Here is a 12138-nt window from a genome sequence, read left to right as displayed (position 1 = left end):
CCCCGTGCATGAATTTTGTGCACTGGGCTTCTAGTCTATAATAATAAAAGGGTAATATGCTAATTAGACCAGACGTCTTCCAGGTGTCATTCTGGACATCCTTCCTGACGAAGCTGGGGCCGGAGGGAAGCCAGCCCAGTTCCTGGGTGCCTGTGGGTGGCCCGAGGGAAGCCAGCCAATGTCCTGGTGCCTGCGGGTGGCCGGAGGAGGGAAGTAACGAGGATCCTGGGTGCCTGTCAGTGGCTGGAGGAGGGAAGCTTGGGTCCCAGGGGGCTGGAGGGAAGCCAGCCCAGTTCCTGGGTGCCTGTGGGCAGCCCAAGGGAAGCCAGCCAATGTCCTGGTGCCTGTGGGTGGCCAGAGGAGGGAAGTAGCCCGGGTCCCGGGTGCCTGTCAGTGGCTGGAGGAGGGAAGCTTGGGTCCCGGGGGCTGGAGGGAAGCCAGTGCTGGCAGCTGGAGGAAGGAAGGCCTACTCTTGCATGAATTTTCGTGCATCAGGCCTCTAGTCCTATATAATAAAAGGATAATATGCAAATAGACCAAACAGCAGAACAATCGAACAACCAATCAAAGTGTAATCTTCTAATGATATGCTAAGGCTGCTCAACCACTCACTATGACGTGCACTGACCACCAGGGGGCAGATGCTATGACCAATAAGTTAGCTTGCTGCTGAGGTCTGGCTGATCGGGACTGAGTGAGATGGGCTGGACATGCCCTGGAGCCCTCCTGTGGTCCCTCCCCGGCCCAATCATGCACTGGTGGGGTCCCTCAGCCTGGCCTGAGCCCTCTCACAATCCAGGACCCCTTGGGGGATGTCAGAGAGCTGGTTTGAGCCCAATCCCACAGTCCACTCCCTTTAGGAGGCTGCCAGATGCAGGGCTCATGGCTGGGGAGCATTGCTGCGGCAGTGCGAGCCTCTCCCGATCGATTGGGACTGATAGGGCACGAGCCCGTGGCAGCCACAGCAGGAGTGGCAGGTAGGAGCTGCAGGTGTGACCACCAGGGTGCAGATGCTCAATGCAGGAACTGCCCCCAGCCAGCAGGTCCCAGGCCAGCCAAGGTGGGTGCCAGTGGGGGCCCCCGATCATCCTGCCAGTCGCCCGGCAGAGGGAGGCGACTGGCGGATGGTGGCAGGGCAATTGGGGAACAGGGACGGTTGGCGAGCAGGCTGGCACCGCCCCCCGATTGCCCTGCAGGTTGCCTCCAAGATGGGTGCCAGCAGGGGCCCCCTGATCGCCCTGCTGGTCCCTGCAGAGGGAGGCAACTGCAGCAGCAGTGGGGGTTGGGGCCGGCGAGCAGGCGGCGCCAGGCCAGCCAAGGCAGATGCCAGCAGGGGCCCCCTGATCGCCCTGCTGGTCCCTGCAGAGGGAGGCAACTGCAGCAGCAGTGGGGGTTGGGGCCGGCGAGCAGGCGGCGCCAGGCCAGCCAAGGCAGATGCCAGCAGGGGCCCCCTGATCGCCCTGCTGGTCCCTGCAGAGGGAGGCAACTGCAGCAGCAGTGGGGGTTGGGGCCGGCGAGCAGGCGGCGCCAGGCCAGCCAAGGCAGATGCCAGCAGGGGCCCCCTGATCGCCCTGCTGGTCCCTGCAGAGGGAGGCAACTGCAGCAGCAGTGGGGGTTGGGGCCGGCGAGCAGGCGGCGCCAGGCCAGCCAAGGCAGATGCCAGCAGGGGCCCCCTGATCGCCCTGCTGGTCCCTGCAGAGGGAGGCAACTGCAGCAGCAGTGGGGGTTGGGGCCGGCGAGCAGGCGGCGCCAGGCCAGCCAAGGCAGATGCCAGCAGGGGCCCCCTGATCGCCCTGCTGGTCCCTGCAGAGGGAGGCAACTGCAGCAGCAGTGGGGGTTGGGGCCGGCGAGCAGGCGGCGCCAGGCCAGCCAAGGTGGGTGCCAGCGGGGGCCCCCAATCATTCTGCCAGTCGCCCCGCAGAGGGAGGCGACTGGTGATGGTGGCAGGGCAATTGGGGAACAGGGACGGCTGGCGAGCAGGCTGGAACTGCTCCCCGATCGCCCTGCAGGTTGCCTCTAAGATGGGTCTCAGCAGGGGCCCCCCCGATCGCCCTGCTGGTCCCTGCAGAGGAAGGCAACTGCAGGGGCAGTGGGGGTTGGGGCAGGCGAGCAGGCGGCGCCAGGCCAGCCAAGGCAGATGCCAGCAGGAGCCCCCCCAACTGCCCCTCCAGTCGCCCCACAGATGGGCCCTGATTGCTGGCCAGGCCTAGGGACCCTACCCATGCATGAATTTCATGCACCGGGCCTCTAGTGACATTATAGTTGACAATATTAGCCATAGATCAAATCACCTTGGCTTGCAATGCACACCAAAGACCCTTCATTCCCAGGATAATCCTGAGCAACCTCTTATGATGACTCTGAGCCACCTCCTTTGGTGGGAGCAGAAGAGAGCTCTGGGATGCAAATTTTATTACCTGGATTATTACAACAGAATCATGATTAATTGCCCCACCTATCCCCTTTCTGAGTTCCAATGCTATGACTTCCAATGCCAGAGCTGTCTAAAACAGGGATCTGGTAATGCCTCTCTTGCTTAAGAATACTCTCTGCCTTGCCTTATAGGATTTAGTGCAAATTCCTCAACAGGGCATTTAAGATTCTCAACAATACAGCCTCAGCTCACTTTTTGAAAGTCTGACCTTCAGTGACCCCATTGAGCATATACCATCTCCCAATTCAACTGGCTTTCCCTCCTTCAATTTATGTTTTCACCCTGTTTCCTATAGTTGAGGTATCACGTGTGGTTTTTAACTGTGTCCACTTAAACTGGAATTATGTTTTCCAGAATTCCCTTTCTGGTATGGTTCCTAGTTAGGACTGCCCACAGGGAAATCTGCATGAGAGATGGATGGGATAAGCAAAGCGGTAACCAATGCTTTAGGAAGGTCCTTCTAATTGCTCACACACATTATTGCTGACCTGGAGGCTCACCTCCTAGATGGGGGCAGCAGTCACACTCACACTCCTTCATCTCCCTTCAACTTCCCCAAGTCCAGGGCCAGGCAGGTGTGAAGCTCCATGGCTACGTGCACCAGCTTTTGGCCAGGTACCACAGATCAGGGGTTAGCTACAGTGAGAGACAGTTCAGGGTTTCAGTTTGTCCTCTTGGGTTCCAGGTTACTCTCTTCTACTTCACATCCAGCTCTTCTTGCTTACTGTCTGCCTACCACAGACAGAGCAACAGTCTCCCCCAGACTTCTTTACCAGCTCCCTCTCAGAGTCCTTGGTTAGGAACTTTTATCTGATTTCCCAACTGTCCCTTTTGGGGGCTTTAATTGCCCCCAAAGCTTCTCCCACATTTGAAGATCTAATTCCTATGATAAATTCCATATTCCATAACATTAATCCATTTTATTTCTGCTCCTCTGGTCTGACCCTAACTCATTCTCCACTCCTCCCTACTGATCTCTGTCTAAAACCTATCATCACTTCAAGATTCATTTTAAATACCACTTCCTCATGAACCCCTTCCTGAGTGACACAGTGTTTTCCTCTGAAACATCAGGATGCTTTACTGTATATCTTTTACTGGCCATATACTCTCACCCTGTTCCAAATATGACACAAGTTGTGCTATAAACTCCTGTGCATATCTTATTTTCATAAGGATTTATAAATTCTGATTCTTCAGGGGCTGTGTTTGTGTGACTGTATGTTAATCTCCAAAACTTGCCAGCGTCTTGCCTACAGGAGGTTTTCAGAAAATGCTTATTGTCCAAAAGAGTAAGTGAATTGTCCATGCCACTACTTCCTTTTGAATAACACAGGTAACTGAAACCCAGGGCCACTGTATACGTACGTGTGGTATACCTCACTTATAGCAGACTATTTCTATAGTCATTTTACCTTCCCATTCCCTTCCCTTAGAGAAGAGACAATCTAGTCCAAATTCAACACTGTTTATTCTTGTCATACAGACAGTTCTAACCAAACTTGTTAGCCGGCTCCCTAGTCAATAGTAAAGCAGAAACAGCTAATTGAATAGGGAATGGAGAGAAAATTGCTAGAGCAAGACATGCTGAAAGCAAGAAGAAATAGCAGACAATGAAAGAGAAAGGGCAGGAAATTTATGAGAATCAGATTACACAAATTTAAAAGTATACCAGTCAGGGACCATTTAGTATAGGGGGCCCCAAAATATGTATACTCATACTTTGAATAATTATTAAAATACATTTCATTTTCAAAATTGAGCTACCAGTTATTAAAGTGTGTTTTCATTTTTGAGGGACACCCTGTATGTGTAAAGGATCTCACCTCAATAAATTCTAAAGGAATTACAATTTATTCCAATAAGCTGTCCTGAATCACCAAGATCAATACCACATATTTTAGAATAATTTCCTTCTTAAATTATTTTTAAAACAAAAATTTTAAAAGAAAGTTACATATTGAAATTTACCATTTAAAAAAATCTCACAGCAGCTCTGATTCTCAGAAAAAAAAAAAGAGATTTTAAAAATATTTGTCATGCATGTATCCAACAAATATGCAGTGGGTATTAGCCATATAATTCAGTCACTGTTTGCATGTGTGTGTGTGTGTGTGTGTGTGTGTGTATTGCATACATCTTTCTTCAAAGGAAATAAATCATCAAACTTGGGAGAGGTGGGAGGATCAAAGTTAAACCTTTTAAATACCCCATATAAAGAAAAGAAAAAAAGAAGAAGAAGAAAAAGGGCATTGCAAATTGACACAGTATTAGTTTCTTACAAAGAAGCAAACACATGCAGCCAACAAATTGGACTCAGTTCATTGTTACTAGCTTCTTCTACGGTAAAATAAACATTAGAATGACGTTTCTTGCCTTCTCCACACAACCTTTATCTTATTTCTCTGCCTAACATCCCATCACTGCAGGGAAGTTCCCTGGAGCCTCCAAAGGTGTCGCAACCCTGCGCCACTTGCTTTGGAAGAAAAATGAGGCAAAACACTGCTAAGAAACAGTTGATTTTTCTCATCAGAGTCCCCCAATACACACATGGAGGCAACTATGGTACTCTTCAATTTGTAGTTTACAACTAAAATTTAAAATTCACATAAGGTTGCAATAATGATTGAATGAGACCATGAACTTAAAGTACTCAACCCAGCCCCTGACACACATGAAAACTGGATCATTATTAGTGATTATGATTAGCAAGAGGCCCTAGACGTCCGGCAAGCTCTGTAAAGTAGCCGTATTAAGTGTTATCCAGGGAAATGTGAGTCCTCTGTTGTTTTTCCCTTGTCACTCAGAATGTCCTGTGGCCGTCGCTGGACTGCAAAATAACTTTCCAGCAAGCCAGGCAGACTGGAAGAAGGATGGGCAGCGTTGGCAGGCTGCCTGCAGGTACGTCCGAGGAGAGACGGGGCTGTCCTCCAGCACCTTTGCTCCCAGGTGGGTTCCACAGGACCGGCCCTTCAACCGAGAGGAGTGCCCTGCTGAAGGCAAGGTGCCAAAATGGGTCCTGGAACAAAATTAACATCACAACTGGAAAACTGCCCAAGTATGTAAGTGTAAGCATATTTGGGGAGGTTATTTTATTTCAAAAAATAATTTTAAAAAACAGCTCAATGGACTTTGCACTAATTATGTTGCAGGCACTGCGTTAAGCACTATAAGTATATATTTAATCCTAACATCAGTTTTAGCCTTGTGCCAACAATACAGATAAAGAAACAAGTTTAGAGATGTTGAGTAATTTTACCATAGCACAGAGGTAATACTAGTAATAGCATTACCCTGCTCAGGTTGCCTCAATTTAAAACCCACATTTTTACCACTATATGCTCATGAAATGATACAATTTGAAATAGGCCATACATTCATTCACTGATTCAGTGCATTTATTAAACTATTCTTCCGTATGAGGCATCATAAAAGGGGACAAATAGACATGAATAAAATATTCATTGGTTTAAATTGCCAAAGTTCAAATACTAACTCTACCAATGACTAACTCTATGACCTTGGGCCTCAGTTTTCTCTTTAGAAAAATGTTGATTGTAAATGTTGAGTCCCTCTGCCTAATAAAGTAATTCTGAGGTTTCAATAAGCTAATATTTGTAAAGCACTTGAAGGTTTCCTGGCCAACATTATCAAACTACTTTTAGATCATATTAAGAGGTATGCATGAGACTACATATGCTAATGTCAGTAAAGACTTCATGGAGGAGTTCTAATTTGTTAAAAAATATATGTTTTTATTGATTTGAGAAAGAGAGGAAGGGAGAGGGAGGGAGAGATAGAAACATCGATGAGAGAGGAACATCGATCAGCAGCCTCCTGCTCAACATTATCAAACTACTTTTAGATCATATTAAGAGGTATGCATGAGACTACATATGCTAATGTCAGTAAAGACTTCATGGAGGAGTTCTAATTTGTTAAAAAAAATATGTTTTTATTGATTTGAGAAAGAGAGGAAGGGAGAGGGAGGGAGAGATAGAAACATCGATGAGAGAGGAACATCTATCAGCAGCCTCCTGCTTGCCCCTACTTGGGATGAAGTCCACAACCTGGGCGTGTGCCCTGATTGGGACTCAAACCTATGACCTCTTGGTGTTTGGGTGGATGCTCAACCACTGAGCAACACTGGCTGGGCAAGGAGTTCTACTTCTTGAAGAGTTAGGAGCCAATTAGACTGGTAGAGCCAGAAAGAAGAAATTGATCTTATGTAAAATTACATTTGCATTTTACATGCTCACTATTTAGTACAGCAGATTTCAAAAACTGGTGTCTACAAATCTTACAAGGAAATAGCTCTAGGTCCAATATTTTGGGGGACTGATTATATAAAACTCCTACACAAGAGCTGTAGAATTTCCAGCTGAACTGAACTGAGCAATAGTGATTGTATACATTTCCATCCATTACTTAGTACATTTGGAAATAAGAATGATATCATTTTTAAAAAGGAAAAATGATCTGGTTTTACCTATTTTAGTATTTTTCAAGACAGTCTACTTGGAAAGAAAGACTATGAATGACACATAAATGAAACCAAATTGTCTTCCTTGACTATTCTTAGGAGCCTATATGAGATCAGAGTAGTTTATCACATCTTATAAATAAATTCTATTTTTCTTCTCTCTCTGTTTAGCTCCAAATATGTCAAACCTACTCACCATCCTGCTTTAGTCCTTTCAGAGACTTCCTGCTGCTTTTTGCATAAAATCCCAACTCCTTACCATGGCCAGCAAGACCAGACTGCTCTAGCCCCTGTTTACCTCAGGACCTTATTTCCAGCCTTTCTCTCCCTCTCACCTGGCTCCAGCCACCTCAGCCCTGACCCAAGACCTATTCTGGTTCCTTCTCAGGCTTTTTCCTTAGTTCAAATGTCATCTGCCCAGAGGTGCCACCCCTGACTCCCCTATTTAAAAATGTGCTTTCTCCCGCCAATGCTGTTGTTCTCATTACTGTTTTAGTCTCAGTACCTTATTTCTTATCCTGAAATCACTTGTAATCCTTTGGTTTACTTGTTTGTTGTCTGTTACTCATATTTTTCTTGTGTTCTCTCTCCCAAACTATCCTTATAGTAATGCTAATTGCAAGGACTCACTTCAACACACACACACACGCACACACACATTTTTAGTTCAATATTCTAAATATATATTCAAAATTCTAAATACATATGCACGTATATGCATATATGTGTGTGTATAAGTATATATGTGTACAAAACATATTTTTATTTCCTATATATATAATATATATATATATTATATATATAATTTGCTTTCTTGTCCAATTCTATCTACTTCATTCTACTTGTGAATATATAATACTAACATCTATATATTTATTTATTCCTCATTTACTCATGATTTAGGCAACTGCTATTCACTAGGCTCTATTCTAGGCACCTGGGATACAGTAGTGAGCAAAACAAAGGGCCCTGCCCAAGTGGATTTTACATTCTAGCACAGTGGTTCTCAACCTTGGCTGCACATTAGAATCACCTGGGAATCTTTTTAAAATCCTGACTTCTGGGCCTCATCTTCTGTAATCTAGCAGGATGGAGTAAGCAATAAACAATTGACAGGCTACAGAAATTAATTAATTAGTATGTGGAAGCTAATAAGGTGGCAACTGCTATGGCAAAAGAAAAAGTAGAGCAGGGGAGGGAGGTCAGGAATGGCAGGGGTGGCGATGGGAAGCAGGATGCGGGACAATTTTGTACAGAGCAATCAAAGCAGCCTGCACTGAACACATTGAGCAAAGGCTTCCAGGAGATGTAGGAGTTAGCCAGGCCCTTACAAGGTTGATTGAGACAGAGAGGAAATAATGCACCAGAGGAGGCCTTGAAAGGCATTTTAAAGACTGGTTTGTGCATGGAGTGAAATAACATGTTGCTACTTGTGCCAATCACTGCCTGGGCATTTCATATGCATTAACTTAGTTCTCACAACAACCCAATAAGTTATCTCATTTTATACAGAGAAGTTAAATAACTTGCCCAGGATTCCACAGATGGAGCCAGAATTTGAACCTATGTAAAAACACTCTAGACCAGGCGTGGGCAAACTAAAAAAAAAAAAGACCGTACCCTTTTATGTAATGATGTTTACTTTGAATTTATATTAGTTCACACAAACACTCCATCCATGCTTTTGTTCCGGCCCTCCGGTCCAGTTTAAGAACCCATTGTGGCCCTCGAGTCAAAAAGTTTGCCCACCTCTGCTCTAGACCCTTACAATATAGAGCCAGAATTTGAACCTATGTAAAAACACTCTAGACCCTTACAATATGTACTACCTCTCAGGTTAGAAAATCCTAATCCAGAGATTCTCATAGTTCAGTGCAGAGATCCCAGATACCTGTTTCTTTAACCAGCTCTCCAGATGATTCGGATGCAGGTGGTCCACGCACCAGAATGTTATCACTGGTCTAATTCCTCCCCCACTGGAAAGCTTTCCTGATGTTTTAATATAAATATCACATTGACTCCCTATCCTTTACCACCCACAGTGTTTGCCAAACTGGGACAGATTTCTTTAGACCAGCTAAGGCATCTACTCAATATATTCCCCCTCTCCATCTGATCTGCATCAAATGGGTGTCTTTGGGGTCAAAAGAAGCGCTGAATGAAGAAGTGTGTGCCTTTTAGGTAGCAGGTATTAAGTGCTATGGACTTAATACATTTTATCTTACTTTAACCTTTCAAATGAAGAGATAGATAATCAATAGATATAGACAGATATAGATATATGTCTATCTATCTAGGACATAGCTAGTGCGTATTACCATTTCACAGATGAGGAAACTAAGTCTGGACCAGCTAAGCAAGCCTTATCTAGGATTCAAACCTACTCTGACTTCAAAGCCAGCCACCTTTTCCCTACCCACTCTATCCACTCAGTCCCTAACCCTCACCATTATCTCTCTCTGAAAGTGAAAAGCTGAAGTCTAATTTTCCAGAAAAGTGCTATTTAGTGTGTATTACCACTCTCAAATATCCATCATTTCTGTAAGTTAAAAGGACTCCTATATTTATTTCAACAAGAGCTAAGCTTCTTCCATGGGCACTAAATTAGCTCAAAAGCAAAACAGAAAAGATGCACTCATAATGCTAAAATCGAAATGAAAGCCAAATATTCTATCCCTTTATTTCTTTGTAGAAGATTATGGTGATACAGAGCTTGCTTTATATAAAAAGGCTCTCTTTTCACTTCCCAAACAGTAAATGTCAGTGTGCCTCATCCAGCCATCTATTTTCTCTCCACACCCCCAAACCTGAAGCCTAAGGGGCACACAGTTGGCAGGTCATGGGAATGTGGCCGAATCACATCTTAAGGACATAAAAGGTGTCTGTGGTCCTCACTCCTAGTGCAGTGCTCAGCTGTGATTCTCCCTGAGGCCAAGGAGGTTGCTGGCTATCTGGGACTTATGTCCCCGTGCTATGCCAAGCAGATGCCGCTCTGGGAGGAAGAGTATAGCTCTCCACTTAGCTCTTCGTGGCATCTCCTAAATCATTACTCTGCAGGCACAAATTCCTAGAACACTGTACTTAGAGAGCACCTTGTCCGAATTCCTCATGTTAGAGGTAAGAAAAAGGACTCAGAGAATGAAAGCAACTAGCCCAGTACCAGGGCCGATGGACTGAGTGGTTTAAAGGGGACAAAAGACATAACCTTGAAGTTAGAAAGCTAGGGTCCAAGTCCCAGCTCCACTATTTACTGGCTGTGTGGCCCCAGAAAATATTTAGCCTCTCAGACTCAGGATGTAAAATGCTGTTGGCAACGTTTGCCTTGATTACCTCAGAGTCATTGCAAATGTGTGTGTGTGTGTGTGTGTGTGTGTGTGTGTGTGAGATAACAAGAATTTTTAGGGCCTACACTTTTATATGAATAAAAATTAAAAACTTATTATTTGAATCTAGGTCTCCCACTTTCCAATCCAGTATGATTTGGGCATGTAGCCGAATATCACTGCAGCTGTTGATCATAATGAAGGTTAAAATCCCCTGCACCAGGCTCTTAACAAGGTTGTGGCATATGATCGACACCTACCAAAAGCATGATAAAATGGTTTCATTATCCCCTTTTCAGAGATGGTGAAAATAAAGCAGACCTAGACCAAGTAACTTGTCCAAACTCAAACCAGGGAGGTGTACTCTGATACCAAAGCTCAGGATGTTACACAGCCATAATTTTAAGTTACCATGGCATGTAACCATAACTGGCTTATGAAACTGGGTTATCTAGGAAAAGAACATGTTAAGGTATCAAAATTTATAAAATAACTGACCCTTTTCTCTGTTGCCTTTAGCATTGATTGAGAAAGAAGGAAGCCAGTGTAATTATAAGGACTTACCTGCCAGACAGGTAGAAACCACAGGCATCTCCTGGATATAAACTAGATATAAAAGGTCATCGTCCTTATGTCCAGTTATATCCAATAATAGCTGGACTGGTGTGAATTCTTCACTGCTTTTAGAAATCTTGAGATCGAAGCTCATTGCTGCTTCCTACTTCCCTGAAAACTTCCTACTTTCGCTCAGGTAATTTATTTATGACACTTGACACTGGTGTTGCTGTCAATACCTGCAAGCATGCACTTCAGTGTCATCCTTCACTGAGTTTGCTGCAAAACTCCCTTTATAATTAGGATAGAAATGTCTTTTTTTCACCACTAAGCCAGTGATGTCCAACCTTGTTAGAGTCTATGACTCCTTAGCATTTTTCTGATTTCGTGACCACAAAATTAAAGGAAGTTGAAGTTACATTATTAGTCTGTAGAGACAGCCTTTGAGATAATGATATGAGAAAATCTGAGAAAACTAGAAATTAAGGCTGGGCCTACCTGGCATAGTAGGAATCCATCACCCATTTCAGCTGGCACCTGTTATATACAGGCACTGTGCTAGACATGGGGCAGGATACCTTGTGCCCTCAGTGGTTTAGGTGATAATCAGGGACCTGGAGATCACAAAGGGACATATGACTGGCCCACAGTGGGGAAAAATTTATAATAGAGATAGAAGATGTTATCAGGTCCCATAGACTGGGAAGAACCAAGAAAGAATTTGGGCAGCATTTTGAGAATGGAACAGGGGCAGAGGAGAAGAGCAGCGGAGAGGTGTGATATGAGGATCCAGGAGGAGACATTTATGAATCTAGCTGGAGAAGTCCTCAGATTGAATGGTGTAAATGTCTAGTAAATTTCGTCTAGTAGACCAAAAGGCTTTGTGCTCAGGCACACACTGGTTCTAATTCTTACTAATTGCATAACCTTGGGGAAGTCTGCAAACCTGTCTGAGCTTCGGTTCTTTCATCTGTAAAAGGCAGGCCACATGCCTATGTGAGAGTCATTTTTATGTTTAAATGAAATGACAGAAGTGCATGCACCAATGAATGTTATTTGCCTTGCCCTCCGCTTTTTGACCAGAAAATAGATCTCTTGAGGTAAAACAATAAGGACATTTTCCTTTTATTCTTCTTTCCCCTTTTATCCTTGACTTTCACAAAGAGAAAGGGTGATAGAATTTGAATTGGAAGGAATCTTAAAGAAAAATAGCTTATCAGACCAGAAGACCCTTAGAGATCATCTAGCCCAGCTCCCTCATATTTTAGGCCCAAAGGTAAAGAGACTTACTTCTCAGTCTCAGGTAAGGCAATAGGAGGATCAGAATGGGAGGATAGGGATTG

General features: G+C 44.6%; 1 protein-coding gene across 2 annotated transcripts in view; it reads right to left on the bottom strand.

Annotated features, from left to right (window-relative positions):
* The window catches only part of IL1RAP (interleukin 1 receptor accessory protein), a 135633-nt gene that overhangs the window by 119004 nt on the left and 4491 nt on the right, over positions 1-12138 (bottom strand). The window contains exon 2 of one of the 2 annotated variants that reach the window (XM_014528794.1): positions 2935-3070. The exons of the other annotated variant lie outside the window; for it this stretch is intronic. The gene's annotated coding sequence lies outside the window, so the exon portion shown is untranslated. The remainder of the gene's footprint in view (positions 1-2934; positions 3071-12138) is intronic. 2 annotated transcript variants of the gene reach the window in all.

This window comes from Myotis brandtii, unplaced genomic scaffold (assembly GCF_000412655.1).
Source record: "Myotis brandtii unplaced genomic scaffold, ASM41265v1 scaffold652, whole genome shotgun sequence".
Taxonomy (NCBI): Eukaryota; Metazoa; Chordata; class Mammalia; order Chiroptera; family Vespertilionidae; genus Myotis; species Myotis brandtii.
This window is presented reverse-complemented; position numbering and strand designations above follow the sequence as displayed.